The sequence below is a fragment of the Miniopterus natalensis genome, chromosome 8 (assembly GCF_054644295.1).
Source record: "Miniopterus natalensis isolate mMinNat1 chromosome 8, mMinNat1.hap1, whole genome shotgun sequence".
NCBI classification, from domain to species: Eukaryota; Metazoa; Chordata; class Mammalia; order Chiroptera; family Miniopteridae; genus Miniopterus; species Miniopterus natalensis.
In genome coordinates, this window is record NC_142088.1 from 63,697,052 (window position 1) to 63,722,229 (window position 25,178).

Genomic DNA, 25,178 nt, shown 5'->3' on the forward strand with positions numbered 1-25,178 from the left:
CCATTTATGCCAATGATTCCTAGACTCTTTTTTCACTTGGAGAATAATAAACATTGAAAAATCCTTACTCTCTCACTCATTTTTATTGAGTTCCTTCCAGTAGAATAATCTTTTTTCAAGCATCATATAATGCTATTGATTAGCTTCAGCTTACTCAGTTATAATCACATTTCATACAATAAGTTCCAGAGACGTGTTTTTCTATATTCAGATCTGGCCCCCAGCCCAAAATGTAACCTCAATTGACTAAAAGGCAAGGGAAATAAATGTTAAAATTTGTATGAATTTGCTCAAATGACCTAGAGATTCTCTGAGACTTTGGACATCTATTGGCATGTGGAGCATACTCCAAAGCTATGCTGCTCACTTAAATGCCTTTAAAAATATTGAAATCTTGGGCCCACCAAGTTAACATTCTGATTAAACCATATGATATAGGTATTATTATTACTTTTTTAAAACTAATTAGCTAATAGGCACAGGAATATTAAATGTTGATTACTTTTAGAATGAGTATTTTTCAGGTAAGTTTTAGAATTGTATATGTTGGGAAATATTTAAAAATGAGATTCACTCTCTTTGGAAGATATTCTACATATAATCATTGCCAGCAAGGAGGAAGATGGATGACATTTCAATGACCTATGATTCTGCAACTGTTAAAATGGATTAAATTAATAACTAACTAGAAATTTTACTCTCACCAAAGAAGGGACTATCTAAATTATAAAGCTATATAAAAGTTATTATTATCATTAAATTTAAAGTACCAGTTCTTAGAGAGGGTCACACATTAGAAATAAATAGTATTACTGTATTTCTTATTATATGATACCTAGATATTCTGTAATTAAGGCAATTAATCATTCCTTAATATATATTCTTCAAAATAACCTTATGAGGCACCCTAGTCTTATTTTAAACTTACAGATAGTGAAATTGAAACCCAAGAGGTTAAACAACTGTCTCAGAGTTAAAACACACATTTTTAAGCAAGCCATGTCTACCATAGGGATGTCTATCTGCTCTAACCATTTCATTACAAGAATCATTTTGCTTCCAGAGTTATCCAAGCTGTGAAGGTTGAGAGCACAACCTCGATAAGACCACCCTCAGTCAGACACTAACTGAAAGTTTGGGGGCTTCTCAAAACCGCTCTCCATTTCAATAATTCACAATGAGGACTCACGTAACTCTCTAAAAGCTATTATATTCACAGTTACAATATATTATATGGAAAGGCTTTAGAAGAAAATCAGGGAAAGGAAGAGACTCATAAAGCAGAGTCTTGGAGGATTCCAAATGTGAAGCTTCTGTTGACCTTCCCTGTAAAGTTGACACTCCCAGTATCAGTGTGTGACAGGGAACCATTGAAAGCTCACTTGACCTTCAGTGTCCAGAATTTTTGTTGGGTTGTTATTACATAGTCTTGATTGATTGATTGTCCATGTGGTTGAAATCAATCTCCAGGTCAACTGATACCACAAGACCCAAATTCCACCCTAAATCACAAATTAGTTTTTTCTGGAGTGGTTGGCCAGCCTTGACCTAAATACATCCTCTTATCAATTATAACATAGATTTCCTCCTGGAAGACAAGGGCAAATGTGAAACCTTTCTTTGAACAAGGCCAAATTCTTTACTACATACCTCAAAATGCTTCATATAGTTACTTATTTCTGGCCATTCATTTACCTAAGACCTATTAATTTAGTAACTACTCTATGACAGACAGTTTTCTATGTGCTGAAAACTAGTGAAGAAAAGAGACTTGTTCCCTATTCTTATAAAATTTGTGAGGGAGTAAATATTAAAATATAATCACATGCATCACCATATAATTAAACCATTGATAAAATACATGAAAGAATTACTGTATTTTATGACTCAAGGAAAGCCTTGCTGATAAAAGCACTTGTGAACTGATTTTAATAGCCTCCATTAGCTAAATTAAAATCACATTCAGTAATGTTGGCCATTGACTACTTTCAGATTGTACTTAATAGATAGTTGACTTTTATATTTTTCTTAAATAAATAATTGTTCTTCCCAGTAGTCCTCTAAAAGCAAGAATTATAAAGCACTTCAAAAGCTCCTACTTAATGCTATTTTATATATAGCCCTGACAGTTCAATAAACAATCATTTATTGAGCAGCTATCATAATCACTCTTCTAGGCTTTAAGTAGACAACCAGCAGTGAACAAAATAGAACAAAACCTCTGCCTCAAGTAGCTAACATTTTAGTGATTTAAATAACTGAGCTTAAACTCTGCAGGTAGTTATAGAACAATATCTTAGAATGTTAGATCCTGGATTAGTCTGCCTTTTTAACACCACATCTACCATAAAGCATCTGTTACTTAAATAAGTCAATTACTCTGTGCCTAAAGTTCTTCATATATAACATGTGCATAATGAAAATTTGTATATCTTCCAGTTATTGTGAAGACTAAAATTTTACTACTTAAAAAGCAGTTTAACTTGCACATAGAAAGGTCTCAATACATGTTGACATTACTACTTTTTAGAGAGGAAGTATGATTTGTCAGAAAAACTACTGGATAAGTCAGCTCAATATTATTTAAATATTGACTGCAGTCTGGTCTAGCCTAACTTATAAAATTACTATGGTGTATTTCACATTCTTGGCCTCTGTGTCTTCATTTTAAAATGAGGGGTTAGGATAGCTTATCAGTAAAGTTTTTTGTTGTTTTTTTAAGTCTACATTTAATTTCACATCTTTAAAATATTCTGACTTTGCATGACCTTAGGTGAGCTCCTAACGGAAAGGTCAAGATCCTTTGTAGTTAAGTTTGAAGAGAACTTAGTACAAAATAATGACTACCTTATACTTATTTTTATGTTTATTGAAAACTTAAAGTTGTGTTTTTAGCCAGAGCTCCAAGTCTCTTACAATAGGATTAACATTTCTGTCTAAGGTGGAAGTCAACCAAGAATGCAGGTTCAGCCAATGAATTCTCATAGAACAACACAATCCATTAAGGTGCTACTAGAAAGCTGTGCTTTGAAGAAGTCTTGTGAAGTCAGAAAATTAAGCTGGAAGGAACTAGGAGCCAGATGCCCAATGTTTTTTTTGTTTGTTTGTTTGGTTGGTTGATTGTTTTTATTTTTCCTTCTCTCACAGAAAAGTTGTGTGTAGTTGCTTGGAATTTCCTTCTTAAAATGAGATGGCTCAAGAAAAAAAGACATTTAGAAATTGCTTTCCTATAAAGATAAGTAAAAGCTAATTTACTACTGTCCTAGGGAACCTAATGCCTCACTTCAACAGATCAAGGTAGTGTTAGTGATCAGAGGAATCAAATACTAAAGAGATGTCAAGGAGTCAGTAAGCAATTGCCCTATTGACTGCTCCTTATTTCAATAAAATTAGTTCAGACCATTGATAGTTTTTCTAGTTCCTAAATTGTGAGATGAGTTAAAACCCAAGATAAAGTGTAGATATTCACTGTAATCTAAAGAGGGCTTGGATTTAAAAGAAAAAATGATTGCCCAGTGGGGCGTGGCTCAGCAGTGGAGCATCGTTCGACCTAGGAATCAGGAGGTCACAGTTCGATTCCCGGTCAGGGCACATGCCCGGGTTATGGGCTCGATCCCCAGTGTGGGGTGTGCAGGAGGCAGTTGATCAATGACTCTCATCGTTGATGTTTCTATTTCTCTCTCTCCCTCTCCCATCCTCTCTGAAATCAATAAAGACATATTTTTTAAAAAAACTTTAAAAAATAAATATAAATAAATAAATAAATAAATAAATAAATAAATAAATAAATAAATAAATGAAAAAATGATGAAATAGGGCATAAGTAAACCAATGAAACAAGAAAACAACGTAACCCTTCTGGGGGGGAAAAAGGACATTTTTAAAATTGCTCAAATTCTCAGAGACATACTTACTGTCTTGAAATAAAATGGAATGGGAATTAAATTCATAAAAATTAAGGGAACATAACCAAAGTAAGTTGCTTGGCAAAATACACCTGTAGAAAAATGGGGTGGGGCAAAACTAAGTTTACAGTTGTAAGCACATGAAAGTTTATTCTTTTATTATTACTTATTAATGATTGTATTATTTTCCATATGAACAACTGTAAACTTTCTTTGCCCCACCCTCTATAAAATAAACATTAACTGTAAAACATAAATAAATAAATTGGAACCCTGAGAAAGAAATATAATTTGATATTAGCAAAATGTCATAATATAGAAACATTAAACAAAGATTCTTGAAAGTGGATGTCATACTAATAAGAATTATTAGCTGCTTTGGCCATTTTTTACTTAGATTGTATATTTTTTTGGTCTGAAGGTACATGTGTTCCTTTTAAATTTTGGATATTAACCCTCTTATCAGGTGTATCATTTGCAAATATCTTCTGTTCAGTAGGTGGCCTTTTTTGCTTTGTTGGTTATTTATTTATTTTTTTTTTGAAGTGCAAAACTTTTTAGTGTGAAGGAGTCCCATTTGTTTATTTTTCTTTATTGCCCTTGCCAAAGGAGCCATACCCAAAAAGATACTGCTAAGAATAATATCAAAGAGCACTTTACACTTTTTATTTTATTTTTAATTTATCTTTATTGTTGAAAGTATTAAATATGCATTTTCTAATTTCTTATTATTATCATTCATTATTGGCATATAAAAACACATTTCTGTATATTGATTTTGCATCTTGCAATTTTACTCAATTAATTTATTAGTTCTAATAATTTTTGGCAGGGTCTTTAGAGTTTTCTATATATAGTATCAAGTCATCTGTGAATAATGAGTTTTACCTCTTCCTTTCTGATTTAGGTTGTTTTTATTTCTTTTCTAGTTTGGTTGTGGTGGCTATTTATAAAAGCAAAATACCTTACTATTAATTCTGTTCAACATGATTTCTTCTCAAAAAGTAAAGTATTTTAACGTTAATAAAATAAACTCTGAAATATGCTTTTTACCTGTGAAATGAAAATGTCCTCTAATCGCTATCTGCAACAAGGAATATCTCATTTAAAAATTGTGTATAATTCTGCCCCGCCATCATGGCTCAGTTGTTGAGCATCAACCTAGGATCCAGGAGATCGAGGTTTGATTCCCAGTCAGGGCACATGCCTGGGTTTCAGGCTCAATCCTCAGTCAGGGGCCTGCAGGAGGCGGCCGATCAATGATTCTCTCACCGTTGATGTTTCTCTCTCTCTCTCCCCCTTCCTCTCTTAAATCAATAAAAGCATACTTTTTAAAAATTGTGTATAAATCCATTTGGAGTATTTCTTATTGTCTGCATTTGTATTTTGATTTTGGCATTACACTTTGAAGACTTTTTTTTTAACCCCAGAGATAAGAGTGGTGACATTATTCTTGAGATGAGTGGTCTTCAAGGAAGAAATGACATACCTTGTGAATGGAGATAAATTTTCTCTAGAGATTTTCTGTTTCACTTGGGGTTTGTTAGAAGATACACTCATCACAGAGATAATATTGGGCTTATTATTTTGTGGACTCAGAAATTAGTCATTTGCTACATAGTAAAAATTCTCTTTAACATTATCGTTCCCAAAACAAAAATGTAAATCTCCATGTTTCATAAATCTAAGAAAAAATAGCTCTCGTTGTGTTCCCCCCCCTTTTTCTCTTGAATGACTCTTCTTAAGAATTCTCATTCTTTCCTGCATAGTAAATATTCTGTAATCTACACAGCATTATGAGCCCAGGTGGGACGCCTAAGATCATTACATTTTTGTCACATTATTTCTCACATAATAGGTAAAAATAATAAAAAAGAGATACCAATGTAAGCTAAATGCCAGCTGCATTATCTCAACTCAGCAATTAAATCTATCAATTAAGGGACCCTTTGCTGTCAGAAAAGAGAACTGGAAGGTTCTGTATGGATGAAAATAAGGCTTAGGGTAAATTAAAGTAAAAAGCTTAACTTATCTAAGAAATATACTTCTAAATTTGGGGAATATGAACTAGGAAAAGCAAACACTATTTGATAAGGCCTGTCTAGACGTTGATATCTTGAGTGTGAATATTGAGTAATAAAATTGAAGTGAAAACGTTATGATAAGATCAGGTAAATTCATGAAAATATAAATCAGTGAGAGAACAAAAATGTTGTGGCACTGTCTTTTAAGGATTCCATACAAATAAGGGCTGGATTTTTATTTGGCAAACTTTATAATGCCTACCATAAAATCGCTGTTCCTTTTCAGTCTACTTTTATTATGGATTTTAGAAACTACCTATATCACCCTGTAAATTCACTTGCTTTAACTGTTACGAAGTACAACATATTATTTTCAGAATGAATAATTTCTAATATTTTTATTCCTGGGACTTAAACACGCCAGTGTTAAGCATCTCCATCCTAAATAAAATTAAATGAAAAAGTATGTATTTGTTTATATGCTGAATATTTCTGGAAGCTTTTTATTTATTTGGTTTTTAATGTAGCCTATTAACATATGTGTTAGATTAGGATTGCAGAGAGAAATATTAGGGACATAAAAAGATCCACTGAAAACCACAAAGTGTGAGAGAGCACTCGCTTTCACCCCATACAGGCTGTGTCTTCTACATTTATATTAAATCAAATAACAGGGCATACGAAAGCTGTGAGGTTTCTTCTCATTTCACCACAGCCTGGCACCTAGGGCTATGGGGAAGCCACCCAGTTCAGGGCCTATGCATGTCTTGTTCTTGGAACTCACTAACAATTTGGAAAAGTGACATGAGGTGTTAAAAGGTGACAGACTCTCAATGTCCCTCTCTCTTTTTTTAATTCTAAAATTAATCATAGTCATAGTTTTCCTTCTTATAAAAAGATTTAGACATGCTTACCTGAAGTTTTGCTGCTAAACTCTGTAGGGCCACACATCTGCTAGTATGAAAGAGATAGGGAGCCAGGGTCTATAAGCTTATATCCACTGAGGATGAATTGCTAATGGAAACAATTATCAGTTATCCCTCCTGTCCAAAAAATCACTGCTACTCAAAGTGTGGTACCTGAATAATCATCCTGGGCCTCATCTGTGGGCTTGTTAGAAATGCAGAATTTCAAGCAACGTCCCAGGTTTTCTGACTCAGGACCTACAGTTTAACAAGTTTAATTATTACCATTGTTTTTATTATAAATACCAACAATTTATCGAGTTACTAAGGTAATAAAAAGTAGTTTGCAATAAAAGCATATAATCTTTATGATTCAGGAGTTTATAATCTAGTAGAGATGTCAGGATTTTCACATGAAAAGACAAATGATAACTTAGAGCTTGCGTATATTAACAGGCAAAGGAGTGAACCACAGCCCTGTTGAGAAGACTGACTTTTCCATTTCCCAAAATAAGAAATGAAACATTTTAGAAATGCACTTGTCATTCAGCATATATGTAATAACATCTTCCATGTGTCAGACATTCTGCTAAGACATTAAGGGTATCAGATAGATCTAATACCTGTCCTCGTGATGCTTTCATTCAGTTGTTTTCTAATTTATAATATGCCTAACAAACTACTTTTTATTACACAAAGAACAGGATTTAATTATCTTGGAAGGCAATTGACTCTTTGCATAATTGCTTTTATAATGCCTATCATTTGGCACTTTTCAAAGGCGGTGTGGAGAAAGAGAACATACCTTGAGACAGCATTAGAGTACTTGTGTGGCCAGCATTATCGATTTCTAATTTCTAATATGCATTTCCTTGACTGTGCCTTGATTATCCCAATACTCACCTATGTAGAACATTATAAATTTCTTTTCATGGTAAATTTACCTTTAATTGCTTGACTGCTGCAAACAAACTTTCTACAAGACACCTGTCAACCAAAAAGCTATTAATTTTAAATCTTATCTATTTACAAAATTAAAAATGTTATGAAGTATGATAGAAGAATTATTCTTGACATAAATTAAGCAGGACCCTTGAGTCCCTCATCTGTGAACCTACTTAAAGAATTATTGCACAGATAGTTAAAAATGCCCCTCTCCCTGAAGAAAAAAGGAACCTGGTATATTTTTTTCAGCTTTACTCTTTAAGTTGTGAATGTTCTGCGTGTGACTCTGCAAAATTAAGAGTCATTAATGAAACTCAGTACAGATCTAGGTACTGGATGAGAGAGAGTAGGAAAGGGCATGACGTGAAGAGGGGGAGAGGATATCAACTTGGCCTCCCCTGACTACTTTGTCCCAGGAAGATACATAGAAGTCTAGCAAGTTGGTCTGTTGGTCTCCTAAACTTTAATGAATGAAGATACAAGGCCTACTTTTTTCTAGGCTTTGTGTATTCTCAAACTCTTATTGAAAAAAGTAGGTCTCCTGAGTCCCCTTGGTCTCCCTTCTATATAGAGTATTCCCTCGGTAAGGAAAGATACGCTGAAGGATGAGACCCCCTCACCATTTTAGGCAGTCTCACCACTAAAATTGTAGCCTTAGGTAGCTCAAACCTTGCTTTATTGATTTGATTAAGCAACATGGCAGAATATATATACATTAGTTAATTGTTTGATTAATTAATTTTAAAAGCAAGCCAAAGTAATCAGCCCTCTGAAGTAACACAATCCAAATGAAACCCAAAGTCCTCCTCTGTAGCTGACCTAGTTATACCAAGAGGCCTATCTTTGCAAGCCCTGAGGCAAGGAAGCCCAAGTAGCACTGGGCTTTACCTAGAACATTAATAGAAACTTTGGGATATTTCAAGCTGACTTTTCTTGGGGCTCAGGAGGCCTCTTCCTTTCATTACTAGAGGTTCCTCTGGCCTCTTCTCACTCATAACTCTGAGCCCAAACTGTTTTTCCTAAAGATTTAACACCTTCCTTACAGAAGACTTTATCATATTTATATTTGTATTTCTACCTTTGTAGAATGCATTTAATGGACCTAAGAAATGAAATTGGGCACAATTAGGATTTTTATGGAGTTTGACTCATGCTCAGGAATCAAAATAAATTTTCTTGCTAAAGTAATTTCATTGAAAGGATAAGCTTGAGCTCTTATATTTACTTAAAATAATGGTTGCTATTATTAAGAAGTATGAATTTTATTATTCTTACATGGCTTTGAAATGTCACATAAAGTTAATATATTTTGTTCTGGGGTTTTATTTAGTTTGTCTTCCAATATGCAAATATATATAACCTCCTCTTGTGGACAGCACTTGTGGTAATATACCAATCTTTTCCTTAATTGTCTGTATTTCCTGTATAGTCTACAGAAGCTAACATTTTCATTGTAGTTTTGTTGTCCAGCTAATTACAACTTGAAACTATATCACTAAGTGTTGTCTCAACTGTATTCATAATTACACTGCCAGCAAGTAAAAGATAATGCGATTAAAATACCTGCGGAAGACAAGGAGTAAAAAAAGTGACTAAGATAATCTTCACCAACAATATGATATTAATTAAAAATGAAAGCACCTCAGAAAGCACCCAGAAGTGTAAAAATGCTTGTATTGAATTAAAACCCTAGAAAGGTGCCATCTGGTTTCTATGTTTTTAATTAATCATTTGAAATCAAAGTAATACACGTACATGTACATGGCTTAACTGAGAAAGAGTAGTCACCAGTCTCATTCCTCTCATCCCTGCTCCCTACTCCCCAAGGAAACCACACATTTCTCCAATGTAATTATATTAAAGTTTTTGTTTAAATCAATATTTAGCTTTCATCTTCATCATCTTATACTAGTCCTCAGAACTAAGCCATGTAGAATACTATTTATATCTATAAATTTCTTGTTGACGTTCTTTCCAATTCCTTCTGTGTGCTTTTCCCAATTCAAACTGACCCCATAAATATTATCCTGGAATTTCCCTTCACCAGGCTCCTAGGCACTCTTTCTGCCTACTTTATACAAAGTTTACGTTCTAAGTTACTTCCTTATTTTTGATGAAGGACAAACATTTTCCTGGATTGATGCTTCCATATAAATTTCCTGAGAAAAGATGCTTGGGTGATACACTTTTGGTGACCTGACAGGTTTGAAAAAAATCTTTATTCTAGTCTATAAATTGATATTTTTTGCATAATAGAGGGTGGGAATCATTGTTTAGTAGAATTTAGGCATTACTTCACTGTTTTCTAATTCCAATACCACTACTGAAGGTTCCAGTACCATTGTGATACCCAATCTTTTGTATGTGATTTTTAAATAACATGTTTATTGAAATATAGCTCATATGCCATAAAATTCACATAATTAAGCTCTAAGATATAGTGTTTTTAAATTTATTCACTCAGTTTTGTAACCATCATCATAATTAATTTTAGCTTATTTTTATTATGCCACACAAAAAAATAACCCTGAAGCTACTAGCAATCACTCCCCAGGCCCCCCTCATTCCCACAGCACTAGGCAACCACCATTCTGTGGATGTGCTCACTCTGGACAAGTCATGTAAATGGAATTTCTAGGACTGGCTTCTTTCACTAGCTCAATGTCTTAGAGGTTCATTGATGTTGCTTATATCCTTATGTCAATACTTCAATCATTTTCATTGCCGGATAATGTTCCATTGTATGAATATACTCATTTTGTTTTCCCGTTAAACAAAGAAACAGAAAAAAGAAAAACAGACTCATGGACACAGACCACCCTATGGTGATTGCCAGAGGGGAGAGGGGTGTGGGAGCTAGAAGAAGGGAAAGGGGAGCTAAGTGGTGATGGAAGAGGCTTGGCTTGGGGTGATAAACTCCCAGTACAACATACAGATGATGTACTGTAGAACTGTATGAGTGAAACCTGTATCATTTTATTAACCAATGTCCCCCAGTAAATTCAGTCAAAAATTATTTATAAGAATTATAATATGAGAATTATGAGTTAACTATCTGTATACAAATCTCTTACCAGATTTTACTTGCAAATGTTTTCTCCCATCCTATGGGTCATCTTTTCACTTTTCTGATGGTGTTCTTTGAAAAACAATTTTTATCTATTTTTTCTTTGTGACTTTTGCCCTTGATACTGTATCTAGCAAGGCTTACTGAACCTAAAGATTTAAAGATTTACTCCTATGCTTTCTTCATGGAGTTTATAAAAGTTTTTCTAAATTATGGATATTAATTCACCAAATATATAATTTTAAAAATATTTGTCTTTTTCCCCCCACATTCCCTGGGTTGCCCTTCCACTCCGATAGTGTGCTTTGATTTGCAAAGATTTCACTTTTGACAAAGACCAATTTGTCTTTATTTTGCCAGCTGTGCTATTGTTTTCATATTCTCCCTTTACTTCTTTAGGCTTTTTTCTTGCAGTTTTTTGAACAAATTTATAACAGCTACTTTGTGTCTTTTGTTTGCTAATTCTTATATCTGGGCCCTATGAAAAGCAATTCTTATTGCTACTTGTGGTTTTGTGTGTGTGTGTGTGTGTGGGTAACAGGTTACTATTTATTTGCATGTTCCATAATTTTTGGTTGAAAACTGAGAATTTTCAATAATATATTTTTAACAACTCTGGACACTATTCCTCCCTGCCCCTCACTGCAGGGTGTGGTGACTTATTTTATTTTATATTTTATTTTATTTTATTTTATATTTTATTATTTATTTTATTTTTATTTTTATTTTATTTATTTATTATTTTTTTTTTTTTAAATTTTATTGTTTGGCATGTTTAATTTTTTATTACATGGACTTAACTATTTCTGTAAAGTCTATTTCCTCACAGTGTGCAGTCTCTGTGTCACCCCTTTTAGGGTATAGACTTAGGCATGTGCACAGTCACCCTGCAAGGACAGTGTTCTAGAAGGGTCCCCTTTGATTGTATGTTTACCTGATTTTTTAATTTTATTTTAAGTTGTGTGCCTCTATTGCTATCACACTCAGCAGTTAGCATGTACTAAATGTCAGCTGATAATACAATATACAGATGATAGATTATAGAATCGTACACCTGAAACCTATATAACCAATGTCACCCCAACAAATTCAATTTTTATAAAAGCACTTTGGCATAAATTGCTCCACAGTCTTATTCAATAAAATTTTGGCCACTTTTCAGAAGCAGACTTCTGAAGTTTGTTCTAACTCTAGGAAGATTCTCCTTTTTTGAGATCTTTTCCCCTGATTCTAGCTGACCTTTAGTTGGTTGCTCCCATGGAGCTACCATCATTATCTTCATTAACTGCCACCATAATCTCTATTGCTTTTGACAGTGCTTTTAGGTTTGAACTTCCCAACGCTCTGTTCAAAATACAGTCAGTTCCCATGGAGAGAATGCGCCAGCTCCCCGTTCTTCAAGACTGCCTTTCCCCTGGGCAGCATCTCTGTCCTTCTCTGGAGCTAGAGATGGGAACAGTGCTCTACTTTTCTCACAGCGACCCTTCTGCTTTACGAGTGGCCTTCTAGGTGGGCCTGATTGCCTTTGGTCTTCTCGAGTGGCCTTCTAGGTGGGCCTGGTTGCCTTTGGTCTTCTCGAGTGGCCTTCTAGGTGGGCCTGGTTGCCTTTGGTCTTCTCGAGTGGCCTTCTAGGTGGGCCTGATTGCCTTTGGTCTTCTCGAGTGGCCTTCTAGGTGGGCGTGGCTGCCTTTGGTCTTCTCGGCTTGCCTCTCTTGGCCCCATGAGTGATGAGAGCAGTTGGAGCCCAGTATTCTTGCTCTGTTCCTGCGGTAGAGCTTCCACTCTATGAGTATATTCCTCCTGTTTTTAATGTGATGCCCCTGCCTTTCTCTGTGTCTACTGTTCTCCAGATAAAAAATTAGTCTACTTCCATCTCTTCAGAGCATAAACCTTCACTGTTCTGCTGCAAGGATTAGAAGAGGCAGTGTAAGATGTCTAACTTTTCCTTTCAATCAATTCTCCTGTTTACATCCCCAGCCCATCTTACTCCCACTCTTACTCCATCCAGGGCTATTAAGTGCCTCTAGTTCCTAAGCCACCCTAGGATTTTGTATTGTATATACTTGCTTCTTGGCTGTCCTCCAAGGGCTTCCACATCACACAACTTAATTGCCACTCATGTCAAAGTTTATTTTAATAGTGTCCCCTGGAGTTGCACAGTGCACACTCTGTGTGTTTGGAATACAGCATCCCTGATCGTCCTGCCTCTCATCTCCTTCCACCCTCGGCTTAGACTTTATTTCCTTAGGACTGTAAAGGGCTAAGTCAGTCAACACTCATTTATTGCTTCTTTCTTTCTTAAGTTTTTATATCTTTTTTTTTTTCTGTTTAATTTTCCTTTTCCGTTCTCTTTATTCTGTGGTTTTGTGCTATTTCTTTTATGGAGGATTTGGCAAAGTGCAGAAGTGAACAGGTGTGTTTATTGCTGTGTTTGACATAGTTAGTGAGCACCTTTTGACCCACTATGTGTCAAGAACTGCGTCTCATTTACCTTTGTTCATTCTCATTGTGTTGAACCTAACAGATACCTTCCCAAGGTTGGTGTTGCCTCCTATGGTCTGGGACTAGTATGAGGATTTAAGAAAACATTGTTTGTCCTTTGAAAGGAAAGAAAAATGACATTCATCTTCACTTTGCAAATAGATTTAATCACAAGTACCTGTAACCTTCTAAACATGAAGAAATTGCTAGAAGTTATGAACTCCCTTTACAGAGGAGTATTTTTATTCATGTTGCCTCACCTCCTCTAACCCAATTGCTACTACTGCCTCCAACCTATTATGTTTATCCCAAATAAGCTTTGTAATACACTTATGTAATTTATATGCATATAATCCTTCTTCAACTATATATTCATTTTCTTACCCTTCTACCTGTGGGCATGAAAAATTCTTTTACTAGATGTATGCAATTTCTACTAGGTAATTGTATTTTTCTCAGGTCTTTGCGGTATATTTGGTTAATTTTTTTTTTTCCCCTCAAGCATAGTTTCACTAAGGTTGCAACTAAATATATTGAACCAGGCAAAGACTTACAATGGTTACCTTATTATTAATAAATCTAGCCCATAATCCTTACTGCAAAATCAAATATAAAACAGTAAAACAAGTTATATAATACCATAGAATTCCTTGGCTTTTTCAGTCCAATGCAAGTAGCATTCTCAGCTTTCTCTCCCTTATCTCTCTCTCTCTACCAGTTTATATCTCAGCAGTTACACAATATTCTCAAGTTATAGATCATGTTTGCTCTCATTATAATTTTAATATGTCTAAAAACTCATCAAAACATTTGTTCAGTTGGAATTTAAGGCTCAGAACATTTAAGAAACTAGTCCACAGTTAAATGTCTGGTACGAGATATCACAAGTAGGTCTATGAATTCTACCTTAAGAACTAGAACACATTTCAGGAAAGCATGTGTGCCTGGTCTGTTATTTTATATAAACAAAAGATGGAAGAGAAAACTTCTGTATCCCTTTGGTGGAGATGTTGTTGATGATTATAATTATAATCTATAACTGCCAACCTAAAATGGATGTTTAAAAATGTTCCGACACTACTATAAATGCTTCTACTGAATTACAGTTTAAACCTCACACCATCCCTATGACATAAGTGATGTCATTATCCTCATATAATTTAACCTGAGAAAACCTCACAACAAGTGTGTGTTGTTTTATTTTATCTTATACTTTCCTCTCAGAGATAAAACTGAAGTAAATATTTTTCTTGCACAATATTCCCACTAATGACTTACACCTGCAGATTATAGGTATGTTATTTAGTAAATTTTGCCAGTGGATATTGAAGCCAACTCTGTCTTATTGTAACATAAAATAAATTAACCTCTTCTTATTTGATTGTGCCTTGGTAACCTGATTTTCATTTTCTCTGTAATAAAAACTTTAAAAGTTTTGTATATTTAAATTTTAGAACTTTGAATGCCATTAAAATAAAAAGTTCCTTAAAACATCAAAACCTAAAGTGTGCAAATTACTAGAAATTATCTGATTTGGGGTCCAGAGTAAGCCGTTTCCATGCAGTGTTAGCCAGTGGGTTGTGGTGGTTAGAACCCTGTCTTTCAGTAAATCCTTGACTTGCAGACATAACATAAAAGGGGAGAAGCTCTCGGCATTGGTGTTGTACACCCTCAGGATTTTTGTTGGTGTCACTTTGGTTTAGCTTTTCTTTAGTTTATACATTTCAAATTATCTGTGGCAGTACACGTCAGAGTTGTATTCCTGGTATAGACAGAGAAATACATGAGAAAACAACGTAAAAAGCATGGTAGTAAAATGAGAAGATACGGGAGTGGAATAGACGTGTAGGCTCTCAATCGCCTGACGAGGGAGAGGGACCTGCCGTTTCCACGCACCTCCCAGGGGCAGAGCCAGGTATGAGGCCCTAACCGGGTGTAAGGAGAGCAGGGCCCAGGATCTCTGCCTGGGTGACCCCTTCTTAGAAACAACTCTTCATTGTTTCGGAAGGAAAAGTAAAACTGTATTTAAACAGTTAGTTGTGTTTACCATACCAAAAAAAAGTTTTCCAGCAGGTAACTGGTTTATTAAATTGCTAATTATCCATAAAATGGAATAATATACAACTATCAAAAAGGATGGGGAGATCTGTATTTGTTGAGTATATACGCACACATTGTTTTTAAATAAAATAAAACATAAAAATAAAAATAAAATAAAACGTATGCATCTGTTATAAACTTTACAATCAGTCCACAGAATATTCTTTTTTTTTTAAACTTAACATTTTTATTTTTTTAATATATCTTGATTGATTTCAGAGAGAGGAAGAGAGAGAGAGAGAGAAGCATCAATGATGAGAGAGTCATTGATCGGCTGCCTCCTGCATGTCCTCGACTGGGGATCGAGCCCGCAACCCGGGCATGTGCCCTGACCGGAATCTCCTGGATCCTAGATCGATGCTCAAGCGCTGAGCCACACCCGACCGGACCACAGACTATTTTCCTAAACCACATACTTGCCCTGCAACTTCCACCTCTTAATAATATATCTAAATTATAAAATGTTCTGCTTTTTATTTTGAAAGAGTAGTAAATCCATAAGGATGTCACTGTGCAAAATGAAAATTATGAAGTGATAGCTTACTCATGTTCATTTATTAATAGGATTTTAAATTATATGTAGAGATTGTTTTACTTATTTTATTCTTTCTAATTTGTATACCTTAAAGTGTTTTTTTGTTTGTTTTTGCTTTTTTTTTTCTCTCTTTCTCACCTTAATGCACCGGTTAGGGCCTCTAGTACATTCCTGCCCATGAGGGGTGAGAGCAGTTATCTTGCTCCTGTTATGACTTGTCCCTGATATAATGGCAAATAATTGTCAGGTAAATGAGTATTGCTTTTTGTTAAATGCTTCTTTGACAGCTACTGAAATGATCATAAGTTTGTGCTCTTTTAGTCTACTGATATGGTCACCCACATCAGTTGATTTTCGAATGCTACACCAGTCTTGTATTACATGATAAACCTCACTTAGTCATATTATGTTATTCTTTTATATACTGCTAGGATTGGGTTGTTAGGAATTTTACATCTATGTTCAAAAAGGGTGTCCTTTCATAGTTCTTTTTGTTTGAATGTATTTATATGATTTTCGTATTAGAGTAACTCTAAACTCATAAAATTAGTTAGAAAATGATTTCTTTCCATCTGATTTCTAGAAATGTTTGCATGGAATTAGTACAATTTCTTCTCCAAATTTTGGTAAGATCTCCAAGGAAGTCATCTGGACATAGTGTTTTCTTTGTGGGAAGGTTTTAATTAAAATTCAACTTATTTAATAAATATAGAAATATTCAGATTACCTATTTCTTCTTGAGTGAGCTTTGACAGTTTGTGTCTTTCAAGGAACTTGTCTATTTCATCTATGTTGTCAAATTTAAGGGCATAAAGTTGTTGATAGTTTTATCTTATTAGTTTTTAAAGCTATAGAGCCTGTAGTGACAGCCTCTCTTTCCTTGCTGATGTTTGTAATTTGTGTCTTTTTGTGAGGTTAGCAAGGTGATTTGATACAAGGTTAATTTGTAAAAATCAATTGTGTTTCTCAGTGCTAGCAATGTACAATTGGAAATTGAAATAAACAACACCAGTTATAGCGGCACCAAAACTATGAAATACTTAGGTATAAATTGAACATATTTGTATAATACGTTCTGGAAACCCATGGGGGAAAAAACCCAAAGCTCAAAATAAATGTATGTATACATCATATTTGTAAATTAGGAGACTCGATAGTGTTAGGATATCAATCTTCCCAAATCTACAGACTCAACAAAATTCCAATTAAAATCCGAGCAAGATTTCATAAAAACTGACAAACTGATTCTAAAATGTTGACAGAAATATAAAAGAACTAAATAGCTAAAGCAATCTTGGAAAACAAAAACATAGAATAAGAATTCATGCTACCAGATTTCAAGATTTACTCTATCAAAAACAATGTGATGTTGGAGAAAGGGTAAACATGTAGATTAATCCAGAAACACGCCCACAAATATGTAGTCAACTGATTTTTAACAAAGATGCAAATGTAATTCAATGGAGAAAGGTTAGCCGTCTCAACGAATGTTGCTGGAAAAGTTCAACATTTAATGTAAAAAAAAAGATTCATACTTATATTCTAAATGAAAATTAACAGTTTGATAGTTTCTTATAAAGCAAAACATCATTTTGCCATATAAACAAACATTCCTATATTTACTCAAATGAAATGATAACCTTTATTTATTTATTTATTTTAAATATATCTTTATTGATTTCAGAGAGAGGAAGGGAGAGGGAGAGAGAGATAGAAGCATCAATGATGAGAGAGTCATTGATCGAGCCCACAACCCGGGCATGTGCTCTGACTGGGAATCGAACCTTGATCGCCTGGATCCTAGGTCGACACTCAACTGCTGAGCCACTCCCGGCTGGGCAATAACCTATATTTATATAAAACTTATATATAAATGTATATAGCAACTTCATTCACAATAAACCAAATCTAGAAATAACTCCAATGTCCATCACTTGTGAAACAGATAAACAAACTGAGGCACATTCATACAATGGAATACTATTCAGCAATACTACTGAATGATGAATGAATCTCAAACATGGATGAATCTCAAATACATTATACTAAGTAAAGATGCCTCAGGCTAATGATTCTATTTATATTACATGCTTGAAAAGGCAAAACTATTGAGACAGAAAACAGATCCATGATTACTAAAAGCTGGCAGAAGAGAAAGGAGATGACTATAGAAGGGCCTTGGAAAGTATTTGGGGATAATGGTCCTGTTCTATATCTTGATGAACGTACTGGTTACACAGCTATATGCATTTGCCCAAACTCACAGAACTGTACACTAAAAATTTTTAAAAAATTAAAAAAGAATTGTACTGTATGTAAGTTATACAATAACAAAAATGGAACAAAAAGAATTAAAAAGAATTTCCTTTATGTTGAGCATACACTGAAAATGTGAGGCCAGGACTGTAGTTTAGCAATAAGCAAGTAATTCTGAAGAAATTCACATTAGCAGCCACAAGCAGGAGCCTAATCCCTGCAAACCAGCTCATACAGCATTTTACCAGGCCAAGGAACCAGGGGTGAGAGGATGAATGATGTGGCACGAACTATCACCATTCTACATATGACAAGCATAGGTCCTGCTGACAAGAGGGACTGCCTGGCATGGTAAGAAGCTGTATCAGCTTCTCAATTTCCAAGTATAAGAAGTGAATGAAGTATTTATTTTTTCAAAGTGCTACATAAAAAGAATAATTTTTTTTCTCATTCCTAAGATTACAGTTGCTGGTTAAAAGGCATTTTTTTGTATAGGGCAAATTCAAGAAGCAATTTGATTACTAAAACTGAGAATGAAACATTATTCCATCTTGTAAAATAATGTCTCAGATAACTTACGCATGTGAAAAGGTACCTCTATCTTTTTGTATTTCCAGAGTTTATAAACATTCTAATTTCCTCTCAGGGAGAAACATAACCTAGAAGCACATGAATACAATAGCACAGCTGTGTTCTCACTATGCCACCAAATCCAATATGCAATCAATGAGAACTGTTCGATTTTAGGTGACAAAGGCTGCCAGCATATTGCTATTGACTGCACCATGGATGAACTGAGGTACACATACGAGATTGCAAACAGTGGTTCTCTGGCTTAGGGATATTGATATAAACAAAAATAATGTGGAAAGAATCCTCCTTACAAGAATAACTTGTAATTACTGTAATTGTTGGAATCTTGTAATTGTTGGAATCAAGTTATCAGCTTCTAATCACCGTTCTCTACTGTTCTGTTTTTATTCTGATGTAGGTTAGCAAGTTATTTGTATGTTTCCTAAACCATAAACCTGCATACATTTGTGGAAATGTGTTCTAAAATCCAATGTGGTTAAAAAACATAACAATCCCTAGAGACTGTGCAGACTACCATAGTTATTTGGTGAAAATCACTTATCTGAATTGTTAATTGGTTCATGTCTCTATAGCAAATTAAATGTGGATGTACACTGATTTGCTTCAGAGACTAATACTCATGTTTTACAGAAACAAGTTAGCCAGGATGGAAGAATCTTAGTTTTCTGTGATTAGTGTTTTCATATCTGTTGGGGACTTTACAATCAGGTAAACCACTTCAGGAGAAGTTACCTAAAATTATCGTCTCTGAAAAAGATCAAAAATGCACATGTGATTTGGGAGCAAAGCTAGAACTATGTCACATAACAAACAAAAGTAAAAGAGCAAAAGAAAAAGCCCTTCTGTTGTAAAAATAAACATAGCTCCAAATTGCCTGGTGATTGTGTAAATCATAAGAATATTGACAATGGATATTCAGCTATACTAAATGGGTGATTAACCTTAAATGGTACAGTGATAATAAAAAGAGTTACCATTTAAAAGGCAATATTTTAAGAACTTGGCATGACTTACCTCATTTAAACCTCATGACAACTCAATGAGGTAGTTTCTATTATGATGCCCATTTTAGAGATTAGGAAAAACAGGTATAGAGAGAGCTTAAGTCATTCACCCATCACCATGGTGCTACAGAACAAACAACCCTGGTACCTGGGGGGTTTAATGCAACAAAACCCCACATTTCCACCCGTATTTCAGTCCAGTTAGGTCCAGAGGCTGCCTCCCATTTCTAATTCAGCCTCCCTTGATTTGGGGCTGCTTCTATCCCAAGGTCCTACGAGTCTTCTGCTGGGGGCCTTGTATCCAGAGGGCTGACAGGCGGAGAGGAGAGAGTTGAAGACTGATTCCTGCAGGGGCCAGTTCAGGAAGGGGCACACACTAATTTTGCCTATATAGCATTGTCTAGAAGCCACATTGGCGGCTTTCACCTAATGGAAAGTCAACTGGGAAATGTCATTGTTTTATTTGTCCAGGAAAAGGAAACAGGGTTGGTGAACATTAGCTGTTCTTTGCTGCACTCACATAGCTTGACATTAGTAAAACCAAGGTTAGAGCTTAGGCACTCTGGCCCCATGGGCCCAGACCTTCACCATAAAACTCCACCAGTGCTCAGGGAAAAGAAAAAGGTGATGAAAGAGATATGAGATTTAGTATGAATTAATTTTCTACCCATCTAGAATTCTTCTTACTACTTATTAACAATGCAAATTCAGATATTTATTTCTTGAATCTATTTCTAAGTTAAAACACAGCGTAGGAACTTAGATACCTCAAAGCCACACAATACTCGTAAACTGTTAACTTACGTTTAAAAGAAAAGTTTGCTCACATTCTTACAATATTCTCCTATACAACTTTGAAAAAAAACATAAAATATTTCTTAAAAATAACACAATGGAGTGGGTCTGTGTTGGGTGAGTCTTCATCAATTGAATTATATTTGATTTCTGAAATAATAGCTACTCTTTCCTTTTATGATAATGCTGCAGAACACAGATCAGTTTTCATGTTTACATATCTGTTTTCTGACTTGCATATTTCATCCCCTCAGACACTACTGGTCTTCCTACTTCAGCCTAAGATCCAAACCCATCATAATGTTACAAGAAACAATGACCGTGCTTCATAAAAAGCACTCTATGAAGAATGTTTAAAGTACAACATTTCTGTTCTACTCTAATAGGCTTTCTAGCAAAATTAATCTGATGTATTTTTAATTACATACATAATCATTATAGTGTTGCACATAATTAAGCATAAACGGTAAGCAGTTCTAATAGATAGCATTATAATAATTAGCATTGCTTTTGCAGAGTCAAGCCAAATTTCAAATTTTAGTTTTTCATGTTGTCAGTTCTTCATAGTTCTTCATGACCCATTAGAAGAATCGGTATTTACCATTTTACCTGGTGTCATAAACTGTTTAACCATCTCCCTATCGCACATACGCAAATTCTCATACAAGATAAATTCTGTAAACCAAAAAGCTGAGTTGCCCTTGTCTCTTTTGCTGTTTTCGACCACCAGACCTACACCTAATACTCAAAACGATGTGTGAGGTCTGGACTTTCATATTCGTTTTCCCCCATTTTCTCTTATTTCTCCTCAATTCCCATCTCTACCCTCATGTTGTTAACTTTTATCAGCGTACATTGGATTGGATTAGAGAGAGCAGAACAGAGAACCCATAGTCTGTGGATTGCCTACTTCAGATTGAGACGGGGGAGAAAGAGAGCTGGGCTACAGGGGTGAAGTGGAAAAATAGTACATTTAAAGCCCTGAGTTAATGTGCCTGCGTAAGGTACAGACTAAAGAAATTAGGTCACCCCCATAGCTTCCCTCTCTTTATCCGTGGCATGTTTAAGTCTTTTCTCTGAGAACCTTTCCTATTTCCTCTTTCTGCCCCAGCCCCTTATCACATTTATCTCTGTCCTCTCTGCTCCACTGAAACCCTTTGTAAAGGTCCTTGATCCTATTAGGAAACCCAGTGCCGTTTTTAGAACCCATCCAAGTGTATCTCTCTAAGGATTTAACATTCACGGCTCTGCTTTGACGAATTGTTCTTCTTTCCCAGGTTTTGTGAAGCTTTCTAGGTTCTTCATCTATATATTTGGTTATGTAGCAGGGTTTTTTTGTTGTTGTTGTTAACACTTCTCCTTGCCTTTCACATATGAAAGTTATCTGGATTTTAATTGTGTAATAAATATTCTTTATAAGGGAAGATTCTTTTGGGCTTCAGTTACCAACTTTACGTTTGTGACATCCAGATTTACATCTCCAGTCCAGGCTTCTCTTTTGAAATAGACTCAGATTCTCAACTTTCTGCTGGCCATTATCTCATCAATATTTTAAGCTAAACAGCCAAAGACAAGTGTATTATTTTCCCCAAACTTCCAGTTCTCCTGTTATTCTTAATTCATTTTACTGGTACTATTAACTCCATGTCCTTACTCTGTCACCAATGGGTCATCCATTCATCTAAACACTCATAGTTCTAATTTATGCCTTTGCCATTTCTAGCCTTTTAGATGCCTTTCCTTCCCTCATTACTTTCCACTCATCTTTCTCCTTGCTATTAGGTACTTTCAAACTCAATAACTAGCAATAATTCTCATTATCAGGAGAGGATATTCTACTTAATCTAAGAATTAATCCACTTTGCCCTGGTCCCAAATAATTTCAGTCCCATTTCCTACCACATCCAACACTATGGTTTAGCCACATTGAGTTATTTGTCATTGTCTTTACTTCTTGTATGCTTTCATGTTTTTTATTTATGTCATCATATTTTCTGTTCTATCTGGGATGCACTCTCATATAGTTTGTCTACTGAACTCTTCTGATGTTTCAAATTTCATCTTCAGTTAAATTTATTTTACAACTGTGTTTCAGATACCTACCCCCATTTTCAGTCTCTGGATGAACCCTTCTTTTTCTAGCTCATGCATTTGTATTTTTATTTATCATATATGTTTTTCTGCATTGAATTATAGCTGTTTAACAGTGTTCTTCCCCCCTAACCCCACCTACTTCCCCACTCAAGGTATAATCACTTAATTCGTGTAAAGCAATTTTGTATCTGTGGAACCCCAGCAGAGTGCTTAACATCTACTAGGTGCTCAATTAATGTTGGACTAAAGTAGCACCTATATGCATGACAGTTTTGCAGTGATTCCACTGTAATCAAACAAGATTTAACAATCCAATTACCTACCTTGAATATGTAAATGAACTATCTTTAGGACCTAATTTAATTTAATGGAGTAGAAATGACACTTGAGAGTGTTAATCTTCATCCTAGACTTAAACTATTTGGTTTATTGAGTCATTTATCCTATAAAAATTATGAAAAACTTCCTGTTATCCATAGCAAATTACTAAGCTTAGAATGACATACATACAAACATAAAGACACACCATGATTCCAGCCATCACCAGATTGTGCCGGAGAAATCAGAGGTATCATTACATTAGTATCAGAACATGGGGTATCAGAACATACGCTTTGTATTTAGAATGACCTTGCTTTGAATGCTAGCTCTGTCGTATATTTTCTATATAATCTTGGGCTATCAGACATCAGTTTCCTCGCCTGTAAAAAGCAAGTTAAATAATAACTACATATTTAACTGTTGTGGGGTTTCAAAAAGATTGCATAAAGAACTTGATGTATATTAAATTTATAATTAGTAGCTATAAATACTGGTGGGGGAAACCAAAATGAAGATAACTGTCATAATGCAAAGCAAAAATGCCATAATTTCCACAAGAACCATTTATTCCATATATTTTATTAATAATACATTTTTATAAACCAAATTACTACTCTTTTGTACATTATATAAACATTAACCTTTATATTAGCATAAAATTAGCTTTGATTCCAAATCCAAATCTATAAATCAGATATAGTTGATTTGTATGTTGGTTGAATTTATATCAAAGAAACAGAAATTGTTCCAAGTTTTCAAAGAGAAAGAACTTTAATGTAAAGTACTGATCATAATCAGAGCAATGAAAATTAGAAATTGAAGCGGACACAAATAGCTTTCAAGTTATGATACTACAGTGATGTCCCCATCAGAAGGGAACCTATGACACTTGAGTTCACTTGCAGCATATTGATAGATAAAAGAAAAAGATCACAGTTTCTGCCCTAGGGCACCCCAACCTTAGCAGGTTGACAAGAGGACAAATCCTGCAAAGGAGGCTGTGAAATAGGAAACCAAATGTGTGAAGCCCTGGAAGCAAAGTAATGAATCTAATGCTGCTGATAGGTCAAGAAAGATGAGAACTGAGGAAAGGCCATTGTACTTCTCAACATCAAGGTCACTGGAGATAATTACATAAGCATTTCCGTGGAGCAAGGGATATAAAAGTTTGATGAAGTGGGTTTAAGATAGAGACAGAAGGGTAGAGAGAAACAGTGGGTATGGGTAATTTTTAAAGTTTTGTTACAAAAAGGAGTTGGCAATGGTGACTAGTAGGGGAAGTGAGTCAAAGTTCTTGATTTTTGTTTGTTTGTTTGTTTTTTATTAATATGTGTAATTTTTATTTTTGTTTAAAGTATTACAGATGTCCCTTTTTCTCCCCAATGGTTCTTGGTTTTTAAGTTGAGGGAAAATAAGAGCATGTTAAATGCTGAGATTGAACTAGTGCAGCGGTCAGAAAACTTTCGGTAATAGGTTGTACTAAATATTTTAGGCCTTGTGTGCCATAGGTCTTTGAAGCAACTAGTCAGCTGTGTGTTTGTAAAGTAAAAGCAGCCAAAGGCAATATTTAAACAAAGGGCATGACTGTGTTCTGGAAAAAGCTCATTAATGAAGACTCAGGGCTCTAGTTTGTTCTAATATATATTTGGAGAGGGGGATGGTTATAAGAGGAAGTAGAGAATAGCTGAAGTTACATCCTTGACTGGGGAGAGAGCTCGGGACTTGTGCACGGGAGCTGGGGTTGGGGCTCTAGGAATTCACTTAAGGTTAGAAAGCAAGAAGGACAATGTGTAGAGGTGGGTGAATGTGAAACATGAACCTGAGGAAATCTCTTTTGAATGCTTCGGTTTTCTCAGGGAAGTAGGAAGCAAAATGACCCCATGTGAGTGACCATTAGGAGGCAGATGTGGAGTTTTAAGCAGAGAAGATGCATGAAACAGTTACATGAAAGACTTGAAAAGTAATTGGGCTAAAACAATACTGTAGACAATGACATTTCTAGTAAAATGCCAAATTTTTAGTTTGAAATACCCTTGCTGTTCTTTTCCATATTTGACTTTTTATAAAACTTTTATATACATATATATATATATTTTTTTTTTTTTTTGTCTGAAGTAGCAGCAAAACTTGTGACAAATATCAACATATTTTG

At 34.8% G+C, this 25,178-nt stretch overlaps 1 protein-coding gene across 1 annotated transcript in view; it reads left to right on the forward strand.

The window, feature by feature from the left end:
• LRP1B (LDL receptor related protein 1B) overlaps positions 1 to 25,178 on the forward strand; it is a 1,257,096-nt gene that overhangs the window by 398,023 nt on the left and 833,895 nt on the right. The gene's annotated exons all lie outside the window — the stretch shown is intronic.